Here is a 25,097-nt window from a genome sequence, read left to right as displayed (position 1 = left end):
CAGATCTGCAACATTTTCTCACCATGTTTGAGCTCGATTCCAGTCAAATGAAGGCCAGCACGCCTTCCTAACATTGGTCTCAACTTGTTCATAGTTCAGAGTACATTTACCATCAAAGTATGTATACAGTAGACAGCCTTGAGGTTCGTCTTGTTGCAGGCGGCCACAAAGCAAAGAACCCGCTTAATGAAAATAAAAACACACATAATTCAGGACTAAGGAAAACCCCGAGGTATTCCACAAGTATGTGAAGAGCAAGAGGATAAGATGTGAGTGAATAGGACCAATCAAGTGTGAGAATGGAAAAGTGTTTATGGTACCCGTGGAAATAACGGAGGTACTTAAAGAATAATTATTCACTACGGAAAAGGATCTTGGCGATTGTAGGGATGTCTTGCGGTGTACTGAAAAGCTTGAGAACGTGCCGGAGATTTTGGAAACCATCCAGTTGGATAAGTCTCCGGGACCGGACGGGATGTACCCCGAGCTGCTGTGGGAGCGAGGGTGGAGATTGCTGAGCCTGTGGCAATGATCTTTGCATCATCAATGAGGAGGGGAGAGGTTCCGGAGGATTGGGGGGTTGTGGATCTTGTTCTTCTATTCAAGAAAGGTACAGCCCGGGGGACTATAGGCCAGTGAGTTATACTTCAGTTGTTGATAAGCTGATGGAGAAGATCCTGACAGGCAGAACTTATGAACATTTATAGAGGCATAATATGATTCGGAATATTCTGCATTGCTTTCTCAACGGCAGTTCATGTCTTACGAGCCTGATTGAATTTTTGAGGATGTGACTAAGTACATTGACGAAGATAGAGCTGTAATGTCGTGTATATGGATTTTAACAAGGCATTTGATAAGAAACACCATGAAAGGCTTATTGAGAAAGAAAGGAGGCATGGGATCCAAGTGGGCATGGCTTTGTGGAACCAGAACTAGCTGTCCACAGAAGGCAAAGTTTGGTTGTAGACGGGTCATATTCCGCATGGAGGCCGGCGACCAGGGGTGTGCCTCAGGGATCTGTTATGGGACTCCTATTCTTTGTGTTTTTTTTACTGACCTGGATGAGGATGTGGAGGGATAGGTTAGTAAATTTGCTGATGACACAAAGTTAGTGGGTTTTGTGGATAGTGTTTTGGGCTGTCAGAGTTTACAGCTGGACACTAATAGAATGCATATTGGTAGGTCAAATTATATAGTATTAATGACAAGACTCTTGGCAGTGTGAAGGATTAGAGGGATCTTGAGGTTAGAGTCCATAGGACACTCAAAGCAGCTACGCAGGTTAAGAAGGCATACAGTGTATTGGCCTTCATCAATTGTGAGATTGAGTTTAAGAGCGAGAGATAATGGTGCAGCTATTCAATGTGGTGATAATGGCTTCTAAATTGAATTTTCCTAATGTGTGTCCTTAATTGGCGATCCTGCATTTAGTTCTACCAGTGCACTGCGGAGGTAATCCCAAATACATAGGTATTTTATGTTAAAGCAAGAGATGAAGACATCTGTTTACGGAGTTGAATCTATGAAGAACAGAAAATATCATGCCAGTATTTACACCTGTTGGAGTCCGGTCTGGAGCCCACCTTCCGGGTCTTGCTCCGGTCCGCGGACATCTGACTCCGGGCCTTGCAGCCAGCTCTCCTATAACACGGAGCCATTGGATCATCTTGGCTTAAGTATGTATACCTGTTGCCTATTAGGAGGATGGTGTTTATCAGGGGCTAGGGGACTGAGCCTAGTTGTGGGGTCGTCCTGCTCCGAAGCTGGGTTAACCCGCTCTGTACCTGGACCGCCGGCTCTGAACCCTGTCTGTATCCTGCTCTACCCTGGTTGCCGACCTGCTCGGAATCCTGTTCTACCCTGGTTACCGCCCTGCTCGGAATCCTGTACTACCCTGGTTGCCGCCCTGCTCGGAATCCTGTTCTGCCCTGGTTGCCGCCCTGCTCGGAATCCTGTTCTACCCTGGTTGCCGTCCTGCTCGGAATCCTGTTCTACCCTGGTTACCGCCCTGCTCGGAATCCTGCTCTGCCGGGTTGCCGGCCTGTTCTGTATGTGTTCAATCCGGTTGGTCTTGTTCCGATGCTTCTCTCCTGTGCGCTGGTCCCGCTGTTCTGCCTTATTCTCCTTGCTCGCGCTGCCACGCTGTCGGTCGTCTTTCCCAATGTACCGTCGTATCACGGTAGTCCTGCTGTTCACCCTGGACCCAGTTTCCTTCTGATCCCTTGGCCCCGTCGGGCAGCTCCAGACGGACTGCCGCTGCCCGGCGGGGGTTCTGCCCTTTCCACCCATCTGCCTTTTCCTACGCGTTGCCTCCGTCGGGGAGTACGGCCGGACTGCCGCTGCCCGGCGGGGGTTCTGGCCTTTCCACCCATCTGCCTTTTCCTACCCGTTGCCTCCGTCGGGGAGTGCGGCCGGTCCCGCTGTCTGGCGAGGGTTCTGCCCATTCCTATCCGTTACCTCCGTCGGGCAGGTCCGGCCGGATTGCCGCACTCTCACACTATAGCAGATACTGATAGGATGAAATCCACACTCTCACACTCTAAAGGAGAAGGACAGATACAGACTGAAACGCACACTGTAGCAGAGACAGACCGATACAGACTGAAACCCACACTCTCACAGTGTAGCAGAGACCGACCGATACAGAATGAAACCCACACTCTCACACTGTAGCAGAGACCGACCGATACAGAATGAAACCCAGACTCTCACACTGTAGCAGAGACTGACAGATACAGAATGAAACCCACACTCTCACACTGTAGCAGAGACTGACAGATACAGAATGAAACCCACACTGTCACACTGTAAAGGAGACGGGCACTGTAAAGGAAATGCCAAAGAAACTGGTATTGTTATGACAAACCATGAGATCATATCGGAATGGAATCTATACATGATTTTGTTAAATCATGCCGGTATTTACACCAGAGAGAAATTGTGTTGATGGTTGTGCTTGTAACCCAACGGCAGTGAATACCAGCATTATCAGCCCATGATAGGTACTCCTACAGCTAATTGAACGCCACAGTGTTTCAGCATCAAACTGTTCTTCAGCTGGATTCAGCAGCGGCTTTGTCCGTCACTTTACCATTTAAAAATGGACAGCACGAGCAGGTAATTTTATTCACATACATTATAAAATGTATAAGAGGTATTTCAGTGAACACACACACACACACACACACACACACACACACACACACACACACACACACACACACACAAACTAAAAATATGTGGAAAATATAGGTTACCAGATGGACAGAACGGTGGACAGCTCTAGACTAACAGAAACAGACTAACTAAACATCGATATCGCCCAGGGCTGATGGAGAACTGGACAGAGTGTCTGTGTACTCAGCGGGGATGAGTTATATCCGGGAGCACATAAGTGGATGTGGTGTGGTGGGTTTAACAGCTGAGCGGTCAAAGTGAAGCTGCTGAATTAAATAAAAACAAATTGAATAATATTGACTGAAACTCTGCAGAGGGAGACTGAGAGTCTCCCTGGATCCGGAGCACACTGAGGGGAAACCAGGTCTATTTGTAGATTAAACAATAGGTATAACAGTGAAGATTGCCAAAAATGCCGGACACACCGATTCCCGATTGCTCGGTGAAAGAGGACCGAAGTGAAAGTTTCATGTAGGAAAATAGGAACAGCCGTGACCGCTGCCAACACTATTGTGGAATGTTGTAAACACAGCCGATCATTGCTCACTTACTGGTCTCATTACACATTTTGGTAGAATTGAATGTAACACAATGTAACACATTAATACAATTGGCATCACCTCAGTCAGATCGCAGAGAGATCGCAGAGGGATCTGACTGAGGGAATGCCAATGGTATTATTGTGTTTGTGTTACATGCCCAAAACATCTGCACCTGAGACACTGCCGGTGATGTAATTTGTTTATTCAGTAACAATGGTCAGATGTGGGACCTTGTCACTGGAGATCGATCCCCTGTATAAATCAGAGCCTGTTGCAGTACGTCAGCCCAGAGTGTCTTGCCGAGCTGAGGAATTCAGAGCAATCTCGTTCACTGCGTCACTCAAATGGGATATCCAGTAATCTGGCGGATTGAAAACATTTACTACCCTGTTATTTCAGCCGTTTGAATTCCCGGTAAGCCGCTGTTACTCCTGCAAACGGCAGAAACTGATAGTTAACTCCGACGTTCCGAAGTGTTTTTCTCGCTACTTGTTTCCACAGCCACCTGTTCAGTCCCCTCATTTCAGTCATGGTCAGAAGGCGCTGACAATATTAATCCCATTGCTTTCGTAGAGGACAGCGCTCTGTATTGCAGCCGAGATGCTGCCTTTGACTGAAACCCTCTCGCTGCCTTGATGTGGAGGAATAATCGTGAATTGAAATGTCTGAAAACGAGGACACCGGGCGACACTGCATCCTGGGGAACAGCCGTCCTTCTTTCATGTCCCTATGAATCGTCTGTAATTTGCGTGACTGGCTGACGGAACGACGCGAGTAGCTCATTTATTTGAGAAATGTGAGCAGAGTGAACTGCAGATGTGGATTTCATTTCATTCCTGTGCTGCGCAGAGCCAGTGATGCCGGTATTTAATGCCCATCCCTTACTGCGGCCGCGGTAGCATTTCAGCAGCTCATCGTTCGTCAGTCCTGGAAATTCACCCAGATTCAACAGAACTCGCAGGAAGTCTCTGTCACGCCGATAATGCCACTCTCAGTCGCTCCATATGTCCTCGGTCCGGTTTCCACCCTCTGAGGCAGATAGCAAAACACAAGATCTAATCTGATTCTATCACACTGCGGCTCGATTTTCCTGACTAGTCAGTAATGTCCCTACCTCCTTCCCTCTCTCTTGCAGTTAACCTGGTGGCGATTGTTATCCTGTCCCGAGGAAAGTGCGATCTCTCCAAATGCATCACTCGCTACCTGCTGGGAATGGCAGCGGCCGATCTCCTGGTCGTTATCTCTGACCCTCTGCTGAGTTGGACTGTCTTCATATATTTTAGTTCTTCCTTCCTCTATTGGACTCCCGCTTGCAGGGCCGCCCGTTGCCTACTCATAGCAAATACCGGGGTCTCTGTCTGGCTGACAGTCGCGTTCACCGGTGACAGATTTGTGGCCATTTGCTGTGAAAAGCTGAAAACAAAATATTGCACCGAAAGAACGGCGGCTGTGATTATCGGGACAGTGAGTGTTCTGGGCTGTTCAGAAAGTATCCCTTTCTACTTTACATTGGAGCATTTGATGAGAATTAATGGAGTTTTCTATGGCTGTGCGAACAAAGAGAGCTTCTCTACGTCCCCCTTGTGGGCCACACCTCGCATGATTCATCGCATTTTCATGCCTTGTCTCCCCTTTGTTCTGATTTTATTGTTCAATACTCTTACGGTCAGACGAATTTTGTCCGCTAATAAAGTCCGGATGGGGCTCCGAGGCGGCAGCAACAGAAAGAATGACAAGGACCCGGAGATGGAGAACCGAAGGAAATCGGTGGTTTTACGATTCAGTGTAACCGGTAGTTTTATATTTCTGTGGTTAACACTGGTAGTATTTGATATTTACACACGGATAGTAAACATCCCTCGCTACTCGGTCGTGGGTACGATTTATATCGCAGACTCCACGGCGACGATGCTGCAGATCCTCAGCTCCTGCACCAACACATGTATTTACGCCGTGACTCAGAGCAAGTTCAGAGAGGAGATGAAGAACGCGGTGAAATACCCGCTGGAACTGTTAAGCAAATTCGTTAAATCTTAGAGTGACTTGTTACTTTCTGCCGGAGATTTCAGTCAAGCGCCATGTTTCCTCCATAATCTATCCACTTGCCGATATGTAGAACCACGGGTAACAACTGAGCGCTCTGAAATGCGCATGCGTTTTGTGATGATATATTTCACTCGCTGTTTACCCCGTACGAGTGAGATGTGTCCTTCATCGAATATGTAATATGTAGCGGTCACCTCAGCTGTAATTCACCCCGATGGAGGGTCTATAGTCAGGTCCCGCCCTTTTCAGTGACGCTCACGGTGTTTTACCCCCAATATCTCTCACGTCGTCCTCGCTCACTCCTTCCCCCACGCCAGTGAGGGGAACGTGATCAGACTGACACATAGCGATGGTGTGTGTGTGTGTGTGTGTGTGTGTGTGTGTGTGTGTGTGTGTGTGTGTGTATGTGTGTGTTTTCTTTACTTTACCAACTCCTTTTCCATCTCCAGTCTGCTCCGCTTCGTCCTTTCCTATCTCCCTCTTTATTTCCGTTCACATCCTGAGGTCCCGTGAAAATCTGTTTCCTCTGTTCCCTGTTTCTCTCTGTCCACACGTTCGGTCACGTTCGGAACAGAATTTAATCTCATTGCAGATTGAGTGAGGTTCATCGTGAGGGAGACATGATCGGGCTGGAACAGAGCGTGTGCGGGTTCTTTTCCTTCTTTTTCAACTCCATCTCCATCTCCGATCTGCTCCGTCGTTGTCCCCGCATCTCTCCGGCTTTATCTCTGTTCACATCCCAAGGCCCCGTCACAGTCTGTTTCTTTCCCTCTGTGTCTCTCTGTTCTCTGTTTCTCTCTGACCACACCTTTCGTTCCGTCGCGTACTAATCAAAGTAAATCTCATTGCAGGAACATATATTTATATTGATAATCAATGTACGCTGAAATTTAATCAACTTCCAGAGCCACGGGAAAAAGTAATTTGTTCATTTTGTCTCTCTACATCTAACTAATCTCTACCTGGAAGTTTTATCGATGTATGAAAAATAAAAGAATGATACTGGAAATCCGAATTAAAATTAATTTAAATGATGTTTTACCGCTTTCTGACGGAACATTACCCACTCTGTTGCATTACCAGTTCCGTCTCACTGATGTCTGCCCTGCCATCGATCATTTAATCACCGATCACCGATGATTTAATTTCAATTTAACACCCCCACCCCGCAACTGAATCAGAATCAGAACCAGATTTAATATCACAGCCATACGTCATGAAATTTGTCAACTTTACGGTAGCAGTACAATGAAATACAGGATAAATAAAAATAGAGAAAAAATACTGAGATACAGGTGGCGGTGGGAAAGTAGCTGTTCCTGAGCTTTCCGGCTTCTGACACTCCCTCCCGGTGGTAACACTGTGCAGAGGGCGTGTCCTGCTGCTGAGCAACTTTAATGATAGACGCCACTGTTCCAAGGATCACCCCGTCTAATAATGATCAGTGAGACACAGAGAATCTGTATTTAACAAGTAACTTTTATTATTTCAACTAAAAAGCGCGTATGTTCACATGCTATCTACCTGTGTGCACCCGACTAGAACCCCTGGCACTCCATGAACAGTCAATGAAGAGAAAAAGTACTACACGGGAAAGGCGCCCATACTGGTCAGGCTTGCCTCGTGATCCCGATCTCCACGTGTCGCTGGGGTCCTCCTTCTCCAGGTGAGTTATCTCCCCTGCATATTTGGAGCTCCCGATGTTTAAATTGTTCCTTATCAATTGAACCATTGGATCTCCAACCCATTGGCTCAAGGTCACCAGACCTACCTGAGTCACCTGGTTACTGGTTATTGTACAGGACTACAGATAACATTGTTTCATGGCTCTGCGCAACTCAGCCTTGTGTATTTGTGGCTTTACACTCTGACTGGTCCACGTCAGTTCAATGAGGCAAACCAGACAGAGTCTCGCGAGATTACAGATTACTTCTTTGGTAGGTCTGGCATTTTACATAACAAGTAGCTCCTCCTCTGAGAATGGTCTCAGGTTTATTGTTCTCATTAGATTGCCCCAGAATCAATAATCAGTTCAGAATCCAAAGGGATATTTGTTTGAGAATGGCCTCAGGTTTAGCAGATTATTACCTGAACCTTCCACCACGGTTAGTTGCTCTAATTAGATTATCCAAGAGCATGAATCTGGACTGATTCCACAGAATGGGGGGTGTGTGTGTGTGGGGGGGTGGGGGGGGTTGGTAGAGAAATCAGAGCCTTTTCATAACAAAAGGCTACTTGTTTAACAGTAGTCTCAGGGTTAGCAGATCGTCAACTGAAGCTTCCTGTGTCCAAGTTCAGTTACTCTGATTAGATCATCTAAAAGCAAGAATCAGTTCAGAGTCCACAAAATGGTTTAGGGGTGGGGGGGGGGGCTGTTAGAGAAATCAGTCCCTTAACATAACAAATGGCGACTTGTTTGACAATGGTCTCAGGTTTAGCAGATCTTCACCTGAAGCTTCCTGTGTCCACATTCAGTTTCTCTGATTAGATTATCCAAGAGTAGACAAACTCGCGGGGGAAACAGAGAGAACTGGTTTGTCTGCTTCCCCTGTCCTTGATCAGACAGTAGTTTCTTTTAGTCAGCAGGGTGTTTTATGAGCCCTTCCTTCTGCCACGGACAGTGTCTTTCTCGGGTCAGCTGTCGTTAAATGTTCCAGGGTGGATGCTGGTGGGTTTTGCTGAGATGCCGAGTGCTGTAGGGGTCGGAGGGTTTTTCAGAAATGGGGAGTGATGTAGGGGTTGAAATGGATTTACGGATGGCGAGGGGTGATTGGGTGTTTCTCTGCCACTGGTGGAAACCAGGATTCGCACTCCATGACGGATGTGTAAAAATAATAAATATAGACAGATAAACTTAAGTGAAAGCACAATCCAGGGAAATGATGAAATGGTCACTATAGAAGGTTAAGTTAACGTCTAATGACCCTCCATTGAAAACATCCCGGGGAGATGAGCAGACAAGTTCCTAGCAAACTGAGAAATGAGTCCATTTCGCTCTGCCCGGGCTTCCAGTTTTACCAGCTTGAGCTGAGAAACAATATAAATATAATCATTGTTTTTATAGGCTGACAAATCCTCCATAGGCGGACGAACGCTGCTTCATCATCAAAGGCAGAGCAATTAATTTAATTAATAGAATTTATATATAAAGATATAAACACGAACATTGGACAAGATAAGTACAGAGCAAAGTAAAGCATGAAAATTGTAATAGAGCTGGTAGAATCAGCAAGATACAACACAACGAAGAGATGAGCATGAAACATGAGACCATAGGACGCAGGAGCAATTATTGGTTCATCGAGTCTGCTCCGCCATTTCATCATGGCTGACCTAATTTTCCTCGCAGCCCCAATCTCTTGCATTCTCTCTATATCCCTTCATCTCCTGACCAATGGAGAATCTATCAAACACTGTCTGAAATAAACGTAGTCAACTGGCCTCCACAACTACCTCTGGCAACGAATTCCGCGGATTCATCACTCTCTGGGTAATCTCATCTTCGTTCCAAAAGGACGCACCTCCATTCAGAAACTGTGTCCTCTGGTTCCAGACTCTCCCAACATAGAACATTCTCTCCACATCCAATCCATCGAGACATTAGATAGGTTTCAATTTGCCACCCATCAGATTCTATTCTTATGACAAGATATTCAATCCTGGAATCATTTTCGTTAACCTCCGTTAAGCTCACGTCATGTTAGCCCATCCTTTCAAGAAGGAGCTAGATAGATATCTGATGGATAGGGGAATCAAGGGACATGGGGACAAGGCAGGGACTGGGTATTGATAGTGAATGATCGGCCATGATCTCAGAATGGCGGTGCAGACTCGAGGGGCCGAATGGTCTACTTCTGCACCTATTGTCTATTGTCTATCAGGGGCAAAAACTGCTTACAGTATTCCAAGTGAAACCTCGCCAGTACTTTATTCAGCCTCAATGTTAAGTCCTTGCTTTTATCTTCAAGTCCTCTTGAAATGAACGCTAAAATTTGATTTTATTTTTTCACCAACAGAGCTATGCAACCTTTCCCGCGTCCCTGCGCATCCTTTCTAGAAACTTACAAGTACATGGGACATATGAGATGTGCTGGATACTGCAGATGCTGGGAATCCAGAGCAATACACGCAACCTGTTGGAGGGGCTCAGCAGGTCAGGCCGCATTTATGGACGAGAATCAAAGTTTTGGGCTAAGACGTTGCATCAGAAATCTTGATACGCGGGTTTCTGGAATGCCAACTGGCAAGTGAAATATAAAGTAGTGCGATAAAGGGAAAACATGACAAAATTTACTGCAAGGCTTAAGAACATTTGCCAAGCAGATCTCCAATGTATAGCAAATACATCAAAGGCAATAAACACTTCTGCTACACCAATTGTTTAAGCATTATTTCGGCAAAATTTACTATGTCCCATTCCGATCTGGAAACTTTAGAAATGAACAATAGGAACTGAAATGACAAATTTAAAAAAAAAAACACTGTTTGCAATGAACCCCCCCCCCCCCCCCCAGATTAACACTACCGAGGACAGAAGGAGGAAAAGCTATACAGACTTTAAAAAAACGCCCAACAGTCTGATAACACTTCTAAAGTATGTACTTGGAAATAAAAAAAAATAAACAGGATTCAGCACTCCATGAGAGTATATGGAAGTCTGCTAAGAAATACAGACCAGAAAACTTAAATCAGAGGCCAGTTCAGAAAAATGAAACATCACTATGGAAGAAAACGTTAACCAGTGGAATTTAATTAAACAAATTTGGCAGGGGGATGGGAACCGGAGTGATGGCATGAGGAAGGGGAAAACTAAAATAAATCAGAGATAGTGTGCAACATAGATGACAGAAAGGACAGGCAGGAGATGAGGCATAATCACGGCCAGTGGGATGAGTTACAGGACAATAGATGCCTGGTGCAGTTACAATAGAAACAACACAAACTGGACTTAAAGAAAGAAAGAATGGAATGGAAGAAGAGCACTGCCGTGGCTGACAAATGAAATCAAAGCCAAGGCGAAAACAAAAGAGCCAGCATACAAGGAAGCCAAAGTTAGTGGGAAGATAGGGGATTGGGAAGCTTTTAAAAACTTGCAGAACGAAACTAAGTTCATTAAGAAGGAAATGGTAAATTATGAAAGGAAGCTGGCGTCTAATATCAAAGAAGATAGGAAAGTTTTTGTATAAGTATATAAAGGGTAAAAGAGATAGATATAGATAAGATATAAATGGTAGCAATAGGTACAATGGAAAATAATGCTGGCTTTATTGTAATGAGAGCCGAAAAGATGGTAGAAGAAATGAATGAGTATCTTGCATCAGTCTTCACATTGGAAGACGTCTGCAGTATACCAGATATTCTAGCGTGTCAGGGAAGTGAAGTATGTGGAGTGAAAATTACGACTGAGAAGGTGCTCAGGAGGCTTAATGGTCTGGGGTTTGATAAATCACCTGGACCTGATGGAATGCACCCCAGGGTTTTGAAGGAAGTAGCTGGAGAGATTGCGGAGGCATTAACAATGATCTTCCAGTAACTGTAGAAAGACTGGAGAATTGCAAATGTTACTCCGCTACTTAAGAAGGTGGGAGGCAGCAGAACTGAAACTATAGACACGTTAGCTTGACATCTGCGGTTGGGAAGTTGTCGGAATCGATTCTTAGGGATGAGATTACAGAGTACCTGGAGGCACCTGACAAGATAGGCCAAAGTCAGCATGGTGTCCTAAAATTACTACATTCTTTCAGGAAATTACAAACAGGGTAGACAAAGGAGATGTAGTGGATGTGGTGTGCTTGTATTTTCAGAAGTCCTTTGACACACAAGGCTGCTTATCAGCACAAGAGCCCATCGAATTACAGGGGAGTTACTAGCATCAGTAGAGCATTGGTTGCTCGGCAGTAAACAGGGAGTGGGAATAAAGGGATCCCATTCTGCCTGGCTGTCGGTTACCGATGGGGTTCCACAGGGGTCTGCGTTGGACCCGCTCCTTTTTATGTCTATGATGTGAATTATGGGATTAATGGAATTGTAGCTGAATTTGTCGATGATACAAAGATAGATGAAGGTCTCAATTAAGCGGCATAGTGTCCTCAATAAATGAAGGGAGTTTCCGGACATTTTAACCACTTTGTTTATATTCTTCAAGAGTTGTCCCAAATAAATTGCTACCCAAATTAACTGATGCCCTAATTAACATAAAATATAAAAATACAAAATAAATAAACAAACAAACAAACAAACAAACAAACAAACAAATAAATAAATAAATAGATAGATGGATAGATAGATAGATAGATAAATAGCACCAAACCAAAAATACTTCCTGCTCGGCCAGGAAGCTGATGCTGGAGGGGGACATGCTGGTCGTAAAAGTTGAGTGTGTGTCTTCATGTGTCTGTACCGCCTCTCCAATGGTATTAATGAGAAGAGGGTTTATCATGTGTGGTTGCGTGTCCTTAATGTTTCCTTTCGAAGGGATCCCGGATGATAGGCATGCTAGTGTTCATGATGGGATTTTTGCAAGATTCAAGTTTCAAAAACTTTATTGTCATTCTAACCGTACATCAGCTCTGCAGGGCAGAATGAGACAGCGTTTCCCAGTGGCAGTGCAATCATTACATAACAATAGCAACACTAAATAATAAACATAACAATAAATAGTAAAACACAACAGCCACATGTGAGTTAAAAACAAGTTATAAGTGTCCAGTGCAAGTTACAATTGTTCAAAGCAGAGTCAGGTAGAGTAGCTATTTAGCAGTCTGACTGCCTGTGGGAGGAAGCTGTTTAGTAGCCTTGTGGTTTTTGTTTTGATGCTCCTGTAACGTTTGCCTGATGGCAGAAGAGCAAACAGTTCATGGAGAGGGTGTGACGAGACGTTAATGATGTACCGTTCCTTCTGGAGGCATCGACTCGGAAAGAGGTCTTGGACGGAAGGTAGGGAGACCCCAATAACCTCTCTGCTCCTTTAACCACTCTCTGCAAGGCTTTTTATCGGCAGCACTGCAGCTGGAGTCCCATTTTGTGATGCAAGACGTCATCACAATCTCAACAACGCCTCTGTCCAATGTAGTTAGGATGTTAGTGGGGAGTGAAGCTTGTTTAAGCTTCCTCAGAAAGTGCAAAGTCTGCTGGGCCGGTTTCACAATCCCAGTGGTGTTTCTGGACCAGGTGAGATTGTCCGAGATCTGCACCCCTAGGAAATTAATGTTTCCCACACTATCCACTGTGGAGCCGCTGATGCTGAGGGGTGTATGTTCAGGCTGAGACCGTCTGAATCGACGATCACCTCCTTGGTTTTAGTGACATTAAGCATCAAGTTGTTGTCACTGCACCAGCTCTCTAGATGTTTGACCTCCTCCCTATTCATTGTTTCATCATTTTAGCTTATGAGCCCCACCACTGTGGTATCATCAGCAAATTTAATGATCAGGTTCCCCTTGAATGGGCTACACAGTCACGTGTTAGCAGTGTAAACAGCCAAGTGCTAAGGGCACAGCCTTGTGGGGTTCCAGTGCTCATTGTAATGGAGTCAGAGATGCTCCTGCCAACACGTACAGACTGTGGTCTCTCTGTCAAGAAATCCAGAAGCCAGCGACACGTGGCAGTGTTAACCCAAGCAGCGACAGTTTCACCACTAGTCTCTGCGGGATGATGGTATTGAACGCTGAACTGAAATCAATATACAGGATTCTGATGTCTTTGTTGTCCAAGTGAGAGAGAACTGTGTGCAGTGTGGTGGAAATCCGTAGAGCGATTTTGACGATAAGGAAACTGTAAAGGATCCAGCGATGAGGGAAGGCTGGCTGTGATATGCTTGACAAACCGATCAAAACATTTCATCACTATGGGGGTCAGTGCGACGTGACGGTAATCATTGAGACAGACTACCACGGATTTCTTTGCTACAGGGATGATTGTGGAGGTTTTGAAGCATCTGGGGCAATGGCTTGACGAAGGGAGGTGTTGAAAATGTCTGTCAGGACATCAGCACATTCCTGGAGCACACTTCCAGGGATGTTGTCGGGATCTCCAGTTTTTCGTGGGTTGACCATGGCAAGGGTCCTCTGTGTGTGCTCTGAATCAATGATTGGAGCCGGCGGGTCAGATGGTAAGAAGGGATTGGTTCTCTCACATGTTGTAGTGTTTAATGCTTCGAAGGGTGCAAATAATTTGTTAAGCCTGTTTGGAAGAGAGGCGGCGTTGTCATCGGTTTTCTGCCTGATCTTGTAGTCTGTCAGAGCTTTAATTCCCTGCTACATCCGTCTGGTGTCACCTGTGTCACAGAAGTGTCCATGCATTTTGCGCTTTCCTGATCCCTGGTGAAAGCGCAGAATTGGCTGAGAGAAGCGCACCCCTGTCCCCCGATCTGTAGGGTGATTACGGGCCTTCAGTAGTGAACGCACCTCTGTTGCCATCCATGGCTTTTTATAACCACGTTCGGTGAAGACTTTCATCACAGTGACATCCTCCGTGCATTTGGCTATGTAGCTGATTACTGCCTCCGCATACTCCTCAATGCCTGTATGGTCATCATAGGAGTCTGCTGTTTTGAATTTGTCCCAGTCTGTGTGCAAAAGACAGTCTTGTAGTGCTGAGGCTGCTCCTTTTGGCCAGACCCCTTTTCTCTGCTCTCACACGTTTAAGCACTGGTTTATATGCTGGTGTTAACATGACAGATAGGTGGTCAGAGTGGCCAAGATGGGGGCGGGAGGCTGCTTTGTATGCCCATGGTGTGTTGGTATAAACCAAGACCAGTGTGTTGTCTGCCCTGGTTTTGAAATCCAAATATTGCAGGAATTTGGGGAACACAGTCTTTAAGCTGGTGTGGTTAAAGTCCGCAGCAATCACCACAAAGCTGACCGGATTTGGGGATGCGGACGGATTTCGGGTGTTGTCTCCAATACGGGGCGACATACTGAATGTTTGATCGAACAGATTTAGGTGTGTGCTTCAAATATGGGAGCGCGGAAAGCATTCGCTGGGTGCACGGATTTGGGGATGCGGACGGATTTCGGGTGTTTTCTCTAATACGGGGCTACATACTGAATGTTGGATTGCACAGATTTAGGTGTATACATCAAATGTGGGAGCGCGGAAGCGTTCGCTGGGTGCACGGATTTGGGGATGCTCGCAGTCTTAGGGGTGTGATCTGGAAAACGGGGGTGCACCCGGATCTGGAGCTGAAAAGCAATGTTATGTTATGTGCGGAATTTTAATGTTGAGGCAGTCATTTTTTTCTCAACTGTTTGAAATGATTCCTGCTCTGAGATTTATTGATATGTCCGTCAATATGGAGGTGCTCACTAATTTGGGGATGTTCATTGATTTAACCGTGTGTCAGCCTCTCTGGATCTGCAAACGAGTTTCGGGGATGTGCGGAGATTTGCGTCTGTCGGGGTGTGTGGAGTTGCACACTAATTTGTGGGGTTCAGGCGTACTTGGTGGTGCACATGGATTTGGGCCTGCACACTGATTTGATGTTGCGTGCGGATTTGGGGCTGTGCACAGATTTAGGGGTGTGTTGGTGAAAAACGGTTGCAAAAATGTGTATGTCGGTTGATTTGGAGATATGATAATCTCGAGGCTTTTTCATTTTTTAGACGCCTAAGCAATGAATGCACTTTCAATGTTGAACTTTGTTCTTGCTGTATTAGTAATGTGGATACAGTTATTTTCTGAACTTTTTGAAAGGTTTCTTGCTCTGGGATAAACAAATGTGCATGTGGGGTGTCAACTGGTTTGGCGATGCGACGGATTTGGGTTTCAAATCGATTTAGGGATGTGCGCAGATTATGGAGTGTGTTGGGGAATATTGGCCAGAGGAATTTAGTGTGCACTCGGATGTGGGAGTCCGTGCGCAGATTTAGGAATTTATTGGCGCATATGGATGCACACGGATTTGGGATTGCCAGTGGACCTGGGTCTCGAACTTACTTCATTTACAGGTATTTTCATAATAGATAGGCTTAAACTGAAACTTGTTCTGTGTACGTCTCTAATATGGAGGCAGAAATTCCGTGAAATGTTTGAAATGACACATTCTCTGAGATAATGAAATATTAGATTGGGGGTTTGAGCAGGTTTGCGGGTGTACGCGGATTTAGGATGCGCAAGCACTTCGGGATGTGCGCTGATTTATGGGCTGTCGTCAAATATGTGGTTGCGCACGAATTTGCAGAGTGTCGGTGCATTTGCACACGTGACGTGTCTCAGGAATGTTTCATTTCTAGATACTTTATTAATAAATGTATAAATGCATTTTAAACTGAACTTTAAACTGTTTCTTTAACGAGGAGACAACTATTTTGTGAACTATTTGAGATTATTATGATTTTTCACTCGGACAGCGATGTGTGCATGTGGGGATGTCAGCGCGTTTGCGGGTGTACAGGGATTTAACAATGTATGCATTTCGGGGTGTGTCGTCAAATACAGGTACGGTCACCGATATGGGGGTGTTGTTGGAGTTGAGGTTGTGGCGAATCTCAGGATTGATTCGGAAACCCCCTTTCTTCCTGGACGTCTCAGTAAACGGCTCCTTCCCCCTCGCCAGCAGTCTCCAACTCACCGCTGAGAAACCCGCAGTTCTCCAGCCTGGTACGTCTGGGGTTTACACGCTCGGTCCCGCCAGACCGTGAGATCGGGATGTCCCGCCCACCCAGGCCTCAGCATTTGTCTGAATGCTGTGTGTTTTGCTGCCCTGTTACAGCACGTCACACGAGACAACAAATTCACACGGTACGCAAATAAAAGAAGTTTATTTAGAGCTGAAACATTACTGGATGTGCACAGGCTGGAGCACAAAACCTCCAAAACCCGTACTCATCGATCCGCAGCAGACTCCCCACATTGTCTCCACCGAATGACTGTCCCCAAAGGATCGGATCCTACGACCAGTCCTCTCCGGACTTTTCGCCGGGAAGTAACCTGTTAACCGATGGGCATTTACGTTCCAGTGCGGGATTCAATATCGATAGCGGTATGCCGGGTGACGAGAGCGGGACTATGATTGAAAAACAATAAATGAAAACAAAGGGAAAGGCGAGTTCAATAATTGGTAGGAGACGGTTGTCTTGGGCTGGGTGACGACAGTTCCGAACATTACAGCACAGAAAAAGGGGTTTTAGCCCTTCTTGGATGTGCTGAACCATTTTTCTGCTTAGTCCTACTAACCTGCAAATGGACCATACCCCTCCTTGTACCTCTCATCCATGCACCTGTACAAGTTTTTCTTAAATGTCAAGAGTGAGACCGCATTTACCACTTATTTTGCCAGCTTATTCCACACTCCCACCACTCGCTGCTTGAAGAAGCCCCCCTAATCTTCCCTTTAAACTTTGCCCCTTTCACCCTTAACCCATGTCCTCTGGTTTTTTTTCTCCCATAGCCTCAGTGGAAATTACCTGCTTGCATTCACTCTATCTACATTCACATCATAATTTTAAATACATCTACAAACTCTCCCCTCATTTTTCTTCGCTCCAGGGAATAAAGTCCTAACCTATTCAACCTTTCTCTGTAACTCAGTTTCTTAAGTCCCGGCAACGTCCTTGTAAATCTTCTCTGCACTCTTTCAACCTTATTAATATCCTTCCAGTAATTAGGTGACCAAAACTGGACACAATACTCCAAATTCGGCCTCACCAATGCCTTATACCACCTCACCATTACATTCCAACTCTGATACTCAATACTTTGATTTATAAATGCCAATGTACCAATAGCTCTCTTTACGACCCTAACTACCTGTGACGCCACTTTTCGGGAATTTTGTATCTGTATTCCCAGATCCCTCTATTCTGCTGAACTCCTCAGTATCCTTCCATTTACCTTGTATGCTCTACCTCGGTTTGTTCTTCCAAAGTACAATACGTCACACATGTCTGCATTAAACTCAATCTGCCTTTATCAGCCCAAGTTTCCAGCTGGTCCAAATCCCTCTGCAAGCTTTGATAACCTTCCTCACTGGCCACTACCCCTCCAATCTTTGTATCATCAGCATATTTGCTGATCCAATTTACCACATTATCATCTAGATCATTGATATAAATGACAAATAACAATGTGCCTAGCACGGATCCCAGTGGCACACCACAAGTCACAGGCCTCCACTCAGAGTAGTAATCCTCTACTACCACTCTCTGGCTTCTTCCGTTGAGCCAATGTCTAATCCATTTTACTTGCTCTCCACGTCCACCTAGCGACTGAATCTTTCTAACTAACGTCTCAAGCGGACCTTGTCAAAAGCCTTACTGAGGTACATGTAGACAACATCCACTGCCTTCCCTACATCCACTTTCCTGGTAACCTCCTCGTAAAACACTAATAGATTTGTTATTAATGACCTACCACACACAAAGCCGTTTTGCTTCTCCCTAATAAGTCCCTGTCTAACCAAATATTTGTAGATCCTATCTCTTAGTACTCTTTCCAATAATTTCCCTAGTAATGGCGTCAACTTTACCGGCCTATAAATTTCCGGATTACTTTTAGAGCCTGTTTTAAATAACGGAACAACATGAGCTATCCTCTAATCAGCCAGTAGCTCACACGCAGTTACCGACATTTTAACTATATCTGTCAGAGCCCCTGCAGTTTCAACAGCAGTCCGAGGGAATGCCCTGTCAGGTCCTGGGGATTTATCTACTCTGATTTCCCTTAAGATACCAAACACCTGCTCCTGTATTTCCTATCATCCAATTTACTACCTCCATGACCTCGCTACTTGTTTGATTTATTTCCATAGACTCCATGCCAGTTTCCTTAGTAACTACAGTTTAAAAAAAAAACACATTTAAGATCTCCCTATTTTTTTTTGTTCCATACATAGCCAACCACTCTGTTCATCAAGAGGACCAATTGTATCCCTTAAGCTCCTTTTGCTCTTAATATACCTGTAGAAGCTCTTTGGATTATCCTTCACCTTGACTGCCAAATCACCCTCATGTCTTCTTTTAGCCTTCCTGATTTCTTTCTTCAGTACTTTTGTTTTTTTTTCAATTTTATGCAGCTCAAGCACCTTATTTGCTTCCTGTTGCATATAGATTACATACATCCCTCTCTTCCTCTTTACCAGAGTACCAATATCCCTCGAGAACAAAGGTTCCTTATTTTTATTCATTTTGCCCTTTGTTGTTATGATCACTGGAACTAAAGTGTTCCCCTGCACACACTTCCGTTACCTGTACTAACTCGTTTCCTAATAGGAGATCTAATATTGTATCCTCTCTATTTGGTACTTCTATATATTGGTTTAGAAAACTTTCTTAAAGATATTTTACAAACTCTAACCCGTCGAGAGCTTTAACCACATGGGAGTCCCAATAAATAAGTGGAAAATTATAATCCCCTACTATCACAAATTTATGTTCCTGCAGTTGTCCACCATCTCTCTGCAGATTTGATCCTCCAATTCTCGCAGACTATTGGGTGGTCTATAATGCAACCACATTAATGTGGTCATACCTTTCCTGTATCTCATCTCTACACATATGTCCTCAGTAGACAAACCCTCTAATCTGTCCTGTCTGAGCCCTGCTGTGACATTTTCCCTGACTAGCAATGCCCCCTACCCAGCTTTCCTCTGCCTCTAACACGTCTGAAACATCCGAACCTTGGAGAATTGAGCTGCCAGTCCTTCCCCTCCTGTTCCTCCAGTTTTATTCCCCCCGCTGGCCGGTTGTCCGCTGACAGTCAGTTCTGCAGTGCCAAGATGGAAAACAGTGCGACCGCCTCTAAAACAACTCAATATATATTATTTATTGACCAGTCGAATAATTGACAAAAGAGGAAATTTCGCTGCGCTGATGAACTGCTGTCTGAACTTGGACTGAGTTACCCTGTAAATAAACGTGTTTGTGCAGCAACTTAACACCAACAACATAACTCCCAAGCGTCCAAATATATAATCTGAATTGTTGTAATTATTTGGATCCAATCCGGCAATGGTGTAATAAAGGAATTCGGCAACGTTCACCGACCACAGGATGATGAAGCTTCCGGAGATGGTGAGAAGTAAGATCACAGACCTCCTCCTGCTCTCCATCTCCGGGTCACTGCCGTTCTTCGACTTGCTCTGATCCCTCAGCCCCTTACGGACGCGACTAGTCACTACAATGTGTCTGACTGTCAGAGCGTTGAACAGCAGTATTAACACGAACGGGAGTAATGGCGTTAGAACGGTAGAAAGCGAGTCAAATCCCACCCACCCGGGATTCGTATAGTAGTCCGGTATTTCAGTACAGTCCCAGGGTATATTGTCAATCACTGTCACAGGTTGGTATATAAAGAAGTAGGGTATATTTTTAAAGCAGAACAAAACGCCAGTTGTTATCAGAACCACAGCCGCTGTTTTCCTGGTGCAATACTTTTCTTTCCACTTCTGGAAACAAATGGCAACAAACCGATCAAACGTAAAAGTGACGGTGAACCAGACTGAGCAGCAGTGGCTGCCTGTCCTAGGGCAAAGATCACACTGCACACGGGGGTGATGTCCAGAAAAGTTCCAGGGAAGTAATAATAACTGACGCGCCACAGTATGACCTGAAAGATGATGGTTAGCAGATCTGCGGTTGCCATGGCCACCAGGTAGCGAGTGGTGCAGGTAGAGAGGCCGCATTTTCCCCGGGACAGGATCACAATCGCCACTAAATTAACTGCAGGAACAGCAAAAAAATAAAATGTGAATTACTGTCTCACCATTCCGTGAGTCTGAAGCCATAGTTAAGCTGGAAATTGAGCACATTCCAACTTCGCAGACAACTCATTTCTGGAAGTTTACAAATGTAAAACGGCGCGCTGCTCGGTACTGGAAGAGGAGCAGTGTTTGGAAAGAAGGCATTGTCAATTGATTGCCGAGAGGGCTTTGGAGAAATTAATGTAAATCTCCAGCAATCAGGTTTTCGAGTGATACGTGGAGCCTGGCTACCAGGGCCAATTTCTCAGCGATGATGGTTGCCGCGTTACTGTCACCTATGCGCTGTCACTCTCCCGATACAGCGGTCCCGCTCCCTCCGCCTCTGTCCACTTACACAGTCCAAAGCAAATTTACAGCCACCCGTCGCATGTCCTCGTCCCCTCTTAGATTTCCGGTCGTCACCCGCCCGCAGGGGCCCCGCTTGCCTCGCTTCTTTTAAATTCTGCAGCTACTCCATCCCGGGGTCCTTCACACCAAGTCAAAGTGTCCGATCAGAAAGTTCCTATTCGCCCTTTTAATAATTTTGCCTGAGCCACTGAATGCCTTACGTTTCTTGCACGTTAGTGCTGTGAATATCCAGTACATAAAGAAAAAAAAAAGGAATAACATAGGCGCTTCATAAACTTTGTCCTCCTTTACGTTGATGTGTAATGTCTGGATACTCTTGTGCATTTCTCACTGCCGCGATCCCGTCACCGATGTACTGACACTCTCCTCATACAGCGAAGCACCGCCTGTCCTCCTCTGTCCATTAGAAAAGCAGATTTATTCCCCCCCCCGTTCGCATGTCTTGTCATCTCGTCATGAGTTGCTCCAAACTGCTACAGCATTGTTCCAAATACTTCAAACCTCATTGTTCCTGAGCGGAATATCGCCAGGACCTCACCCCGGCTGAGCTCCATCGGACATCGCTATGTTGTCCCTTCACTCCCTCTTCACTTCACGGATAACAGGGCATAAAACAAATCCTGCTACCTACACAGAACTTTTTCTTTAATCTTTCGAAACTCCGGATGTTTGAGACTGACAAGTGATTTCTGCGCTTCTTCCCGAAATCTCAGCGGCGATCCTCTTCTCGCATTCCGTTCAAACTTGCAGCGATTTCTAAAAGCACAGCGTAGTACCTTTCAATTTGCATTTAAAGTATGCTACAGTGTTGATACGGAATTACATCAATAGTCTCCAAAGGTGACCAGCGCTCCGGGCTATCGGAATTTACTTTAGCAGAGGCTTTTCATTGATAAATCAAAACTGCCCGCCATGAATCCACAAAGTGAATTCGTCTCCGCGATCTTCCAGTCGACATCTGTTTTCTGCCGATCTATTTTCGGCCGAGTCCACGGATCAAACTGCAAAAAAACTTCTGAACGAACACGGAGTGCTGTCACAATGTCTCCACCGCACTCATAACCGCATAACAACCGAACGAGTCTTAAGAACGCGCAGTCACAGCGGCAAATATTACTTCGCCCATGTTCTTACCAGGAACACCGATAACGGCGATGATCATGTACCATATCTTTCTCACACGGTAAAATGTTTCAATCATGCTGTGTGAGATTCAGCCCGTCTTCCAGCTGCCCGCGATCTCGCTGAAGAAACTCTGAGCAGATGAATCTCCACGGTCATTCATTTATAATCGCTCCAGCACGGTAAATATTCAGATCCACACAAGTCTGACGTGTCTCCCAACAGCTGCCGTCAAAATAAACATGATGTCATGCAAGTCAAATCCCAATGGTGATGAGGTATGGCACCTAAATTGTAAAACCTCAATGTACGAATCTAAATTGTAAACTTGTACTGAACGCAGGGAAGCTGTTAATCACATTGATTAACACTTTCTCGAGCACCTCAGCTCTATCCACAAAAATGCGGGAATTCACACTTTCAATACACTTACGCACTCCATTTCCGACATGTTTGTCCATGGTTTCATCTTGTTCCATTATGAGGCCACTTTTATCTTGGATAAGTAACACCTCATATTCTGTCTAGGTATCCTCTAATCTAATGGCATCAACATCGATTTATCTAACTTCTGATATGTTTCCCTACTTCCTTCCTTATTCCTCATTTCTCCTCCTTGGTATCTTACCTCTTCTCCTCCCCTGCAAGCCTTCATATTCTGGCAACTTCGACTTTCTTTTCAAGCTCTGATGAAAGACCATAGTCGGAAACGTAGACTGTTTATTCATTGTCATAGAGGTTGCCTGACCTACTGAGGATCAGAAGTGAGTCCTCCAATCACACACCAGTTCACTTCGCGTATTATCATCATCCATTCAACCATTAATATCCCCACTCAAATACCAATCCTCTCTCCCTCTGCACAAAGATTCCCACGCCATTATTTCAAACCCATTCTAACCTAGCCCCACACTCCGAGTGATATATCCCGTCACCGAGCAGCCCCGACACGACGATTACTACACGAATATTGCAAACTCATTCCAACATCCTTCCACGATCCGATTAACATCTCCCGTCCCCTAACGTCCACTCCTTATACAGAACGATTACTACACTAGTGTTTCAAACCCAGTCTCAACTTCCTTCAATCAATATCTCCCATCCCCTAACAGCCTTTCCCTCTATACACCCATTAACCCATCAATGAGTATTGTTACACCTAGATCTCCCTTCGAAAAAAATAATTTCGCCTTCTCTTCCAACCCTCTGCTCTCCCTTAATACCTCACCCTGCACCATGTCACTTCCTCAGACCAGACAGAATTCCAAATTCCGCTTTATCCACTTAACCTCGTATACTTCACCTAGTGTAATTCCATAATGTCCTTCCCATACGCCCCTTAATGCTGTACCCAATATAATCCTTTTCGCCTCTCTCTCAACCCACCCACTAATATTCCACCCTCTAATCAAACTCTGCAATTCACCCACACGCCCATTAATACAATAATTAATATAATCCCTCTTTCCTTTGCGGTAACGATGAACCTAATATTTTACATCATTCTGCAGCGTGCATGACACCAGCAGTATGAAAGAAGGTTGCAACTGTTATTGATGGAAGTGAGTGTAGTTTCTATTGCTGAGGAGAAGATGTTTGAGAGGCTGAAATACGGGAAGTTAGAAGCACTAATCAGCTGGACCAGATGGAGGAGACCAGGACGCTCTGTCTGGTTCACTGCCACATTGATATCTGTTCAGTTTGTCGCCATCTGTTGCCAGATGCAATGTATTTGCGCCGAGGAAACTGGGGCTGTGGATCTGACAACAGCCTGCGCTATCTGAAAGACGTGGCTGAGGACGGCATTAGCGGTGAACTTTGAATAATCATTGTGATTTGGAAGAGTCCAGAAGTGTAAGAAGTAACAAATGTCAATCCACTCCACTCTAAGTTGTACAAACGACAAGAAACTATAGGCTGGATAGCCTGTCATCAGTGGTTGGAAGGATGTAGGACTCCATTATTAATGATGAGATTTCTCGTCTATGGAGAGTAATGATAATATAGGGCGGATTTTACCATGGTTTCTTGAAGGGCATGTAAAGCTTTATAAATCTGTTGGCATTATTTCAGGAAACCAAAAGGCAGATTCCACACAGGAGAGTCAGTGGATGTTGTTTACTTGGATTTTCAGAAGGCCTTTGACAATGTGCCGCGCTTGAGGTTTCTAAAAAGGATAAAACGCCCTTAATACAAAAATATATGATGGATGGCAGACCGTCTGAATGCCAGAATGCAAGAAGTGGGACGAAACGGAGCTGATTAGTGGTGTTCGGCAGGCGTCGGCTTTGGGGCCGCTTCTGTTCATTTTCAGAGAAGGGAAGGTCAACAAATAAAATCTCCCCTGCAGCGGGCGGTCAAATTGTGATTTATTCAACTGTGGATTCAGTCATGGTGTTTTCTGAAGAAACTTTCACATTTCTTTCACGTAGATGCTTAGTCACTCTTCGGACCAACTATTCAATTCTCCTTCCCAACCTGCTTCCAGATTGAGTGTTTGTCTCTCTGAAAGAGGAGGCAATCATTCTTCAGAAAAGTCTTTATTTTCATCCGACATTTCTGATATTCAAAGCGGCGTGCTGACTCTGCAGGGCCCCCTGGCGCTAGCAGAGTGTCAGTACACGGTGGGGAAATGCCGACGCTGTCAGTTTGAACCTCCTCTCGAGCACGTGTGGTTTAGATGGTTGTCCCAGATATGAGGGTCGACTCTCTTCACCGCCAAACCGTATTCGATATTGAATCCCGCACGCCAACGTAAATGCTCATTGTTTAACAGGCCAACAAAGCTGTTACTTCTCGGTGGGAAAGCTGGAGAGAACAGGTCGTATGATTTGATCCGGAGGGGACCGTGATTCGGTGGAGACAGCGTGATGGAGTCTGCTGCAGATCGGTTTTGGGCTCCAACTTGTGCACTTTAAGTGAAGTTTCTGCTCATAAATAAACTTCTTTTAATTGTATGCCGTGTGCAATCTGTTATTTCCCGTGATGCGCTGTAACAGGGCAGCAAAACGCAATGTTCAGACAAACCCGGGCTTCGGTGGGCGAGATATCCGGATCTCGCGGATTGGCGGGACCGAGTGTGTAAACCCCAGACGGACCAACTTGGAGAATGGCGTGTTTCGCGGCGCTGAGTTGGAGACATCCAGCGAGGGCGACGG

The sequence above is a fragment of the Hypanus sabinus genome, unplaced genomic scaffold (genome assembly GCF_030144855.1).
Source record: "Hypanus sabinus isolate sHypSab1 unplaced genomic scaffold, sHypSab1.hap1 scaffold_396, whole genome shotgun sequence".
In the NCBI taxonomy this organism is placed as follows: domain Eukaryota; kingdom Metazoa; phylum Chordata; class Chondrichthyes; order Myliobatiformes; family Dasyatidae; genus Hypanus; species Hypanus sabinus.
This window is presented reverse-complemented; position numbering follows the sequence as displayed.